Genomic DNA, 3137 nt, shown 5'->3' with positions numbered 1-3137 from the left:
TGTCCTACATTCCAGTGTCAGAGGTTTGAATCTTCAGATATTTTGATTATTGTATACTAATTTTAGTCAACCAATCATTCAAATAATTTAAGATGTATGCGAAATCATTGAAAAACTGAATAAAGTTAGATTATGCTGACATACTGTTTTTGTCTTTTCTTTACAACCAGTTTAACAGTTAAACTGTCCCAATTGTTCAAGTTCATCTGATCTGTCATCTGATCTGTCATCCAGTCTAAACACACTGTGCTTTTCCTGATGTCATGTCTGCGCCTATAGAACACTGTAAAGATAACAGTGGGACTTTGCTTACTCAATGTTGGGTAGAAGCTTAATGGTTAACATTAGGCTACCAGACAGCTTGTGGTTAAAAATGCCCATGCTGATTCTTAGTAAATGACATGTTTCAGCAAAGATAACTTTCAGTTGCAGAAGTGTGTCAACAGAGTGTCATATTTTAGTCTTAGTGTTTCAGTTGTATGTAGTTATACAGTGCTGCAACACACCCAAGATAAATAAAGAGAATATTGTACAGTTGAGAAAAAAGTCTTTAACTTGGATCAAAAGCAGGTATTAAAGGTCCAGTGTGTAACACATAGAAGGATCTATTGACAGACATTAAATATATATTGCTATGTCTGCATGCGTGTATAATCACCTGAAAATAAGAATTGGGTTTTTGTTACCCTAGACTGAGCTGTTTTTATCTACAGAGAAAGGAAGGGTGTCCTCCTCCAAGGAGGTGTTTTTACAGTAGCCCATGAACAGACAAGTGCTGGCTGTAGATAGGGACCTCAAGTTTCTTTCACATTCTTTGTGACTTTTGTGGCCACTGTAGTTTCTCGTGCATGCTAGGAAGGCTGAGTTGTGTTGTACTGTATTGTACTGTAGTGTATATATACAGTGGTCCTTGAACATTCTTGGATATAGTAAATATGTACAAAAACATCAAATCATGTGTATTTGTTCATAGTATTAAAACATTTTTTTTGGCATGTCAAGCAGGGGTTAGGCAGAGATAATGCATCATCATTGTCATTTACATTATTTATCAATGACCCAGAGGACTATCTACTACAGAATAACAATTATTTTGATGACACCGTAACACTAACAGACAGTAGTTACATCCATATTTTGGTACTGATGTATGCGGATGATAGAAACTTTTGGTCTTGAGAGTAGGAAAAAGTGTACACTCTACGTATCCTTTTATTCAGATGACTTCTTTAAGATCAACAATCATGATGAGTTCGTATATTTTTGTATATTAACTAAAGTTTGTATGCAGTGGCGAGTCTATAGAATGTCCATTGCTTGTTATAATGAATTATAATGATCCATTTAAGGTTGCCATTGAGGAGCTGCATAAGCAAGTCTCCTGTGCAACGTTTGCCATTTTTTGTAAATGTAGTAAATTTGATTTACCTGTAAATATCACACTAGATCTTTTTGGCAAGTTAATTACACCAACAAGTGTGGGGGTTTGAAATACATATGTTGGAAAAACTACGCCTCAGATTTCTGAAGTACTCCCTAAAAGTTAAAATGCCAACCTGCAATAGTCTAAGCTGTTTATACTCAATCATGTGTATGAACTGATCTTTCAGCCTCTTTCATCTCACAAAGTAAGCTCAGCAGAATGACATCATGTGAAAACAAGAGCTTAAACTGGAAAAAGTATCTGTTGTATGAAAACCAAAACCAAAAGTACAGGCACAGATACTGTATTTATACTTTTAGGGTGAACAACATCATTCTTTAGGTAATTGGAAGATACAAAGGGCTGGATAGAAACCAGGAGATCTGCAACATTTGTGTGGGAAACAAGTATCATTTTTTGTTCTTGTTTAAGTATTACTTAAACCACCTATCTATGTTTTAAGATTGTTCTTCCTTTGTTTAAGTAACATTTGTTGTACTTTAGGCCCGCCATGTGCTATCATTTCATTATCATTGTCGTATGTACTGTTTTACACCATGTGATCATGGTCTTGAGTCACATAAAACAAAAACAAAACAACTATAAATCTAGAGGAATGCCCTCAACGGGGGAGAGAAGGTCTTGTTAATTAGCTGACCTCACTGACGGCAAAATCCATGTCAACAAGACACTCTGCACACTACAGGGGGAATATAATGCAACCCAGTACAACAGCCCTGCAATAAATGCTGCAAGTTCACAATATTTTTGTTTTTTGTTTGTTTGTTTGTTTGTTTTGTTGCTGTGTTGTTGTTTTTTTCCATTTTGTTTCACCCCTGCAGTTTCTAAGTTAACTATCAGAGGAGGCTGTTGCATGTTGAATTGGAGCCATTAAGATCTCCAGATGTAACAGTGCAAACACGTGGCAGCATGCCTGGGGATTACAGCTCACAGTGCTCTAAATATGGGTATGTGTTTTGTACAGTGAAATGGTAAGCCAAGGGATGGGGAGGATGGAATATCCACTCTCGGTGAGAGTTGTTGGTAGATTGACGATTGACTGCGAGGACGGCTATGCTGAAGGGATTAGTGAAGGGCCTGATGCACTACAATCTCCTCAGTCTAATGGATAAACACAACCGCCACTGCCATGTCTCATCAGTCTAATGAACAGTCACTTTTCCTACTCAAGGAGAAGCCTTAAATTGTTCAATTTAAATTTGTGAAGTTTTTAACAGTGCAGTAGTAATATGAGAAAAGGAAACTGTTGCTCTTTACGCATCTTCAGTCAGAGACATAAAGCAACAGATGTGTTTTCAGCATTCTAATATCGGGAGGAGGGGTAGGGGGGATTAAACCACAACAGTGCTCTAGTGATTTGCCAGTGCTTTAGCTTTGATGGAAAGGGTTGCAGGGAGCCTGCCAGTCAGAGTCAGCGGCATACAGAGGGAACGATGGGCTTGTGAGGGCTCCAATAGGCCAAAGGGGAAGCGACAATAAATACTAAAAGTTGCTCCGAATGCTCTTTCAGTATAGAAGGAATTAAAGGAACATCAACAGGTAAGATATAGCTGCATAAGATTTCTTTAATACTTTTATTATGATTACATTACAAAAAATTTGAACTGGTTAGAAAAAGCTGGACCCTTTTCATTTTTTCTCTCATCTCTACACTGGTTCTTTTGATGTGAATGATTTTCCTATAGTTTCCTAC

The 3137-nt window shown here is 37.3% G+C and overlaps 1 protein-coding gene across 3 annotated transcripts in view; it reads left to right on the top strand.

Moving 5' to 3' along the window:
• The window catches only part of zgc:56095 (uncharacterized protein LOC406286 homolog), a gene marked incomplete in the record, with an annotated part of 2557 nt that extends 2418 nt beyond the window's left edge, over positions 1-139 (top strand). For all 3 annotated transcript variants that reach the window (XM_035671390.1, XM_035671407.1, XM_035671399.1), the window contains 1 exon segment: positions 1-139.
• Between the last annotated feature and the right edge of the window lie 2998 nt (positions 140-3137).

The sequence above is a fragment of the Morone saxatilis genome, unplaced genomic scaffold, assembly GCF_004916995.1.
Source record: "Morone saxatilis isolate NCDOM2014 unplaced genomic scaffold, NCSU_SB_2.0 Contig1, whole genome shotgun sequence".
Taxonomy (NCBI): Eukaryota; Metazoa; Chordata; class Actinopteri; family Moronidae; genus Morone; species Morone saxatilis.
This window is presented reverse-complemented; position numbering and strand designations above follow the sequence as displayed.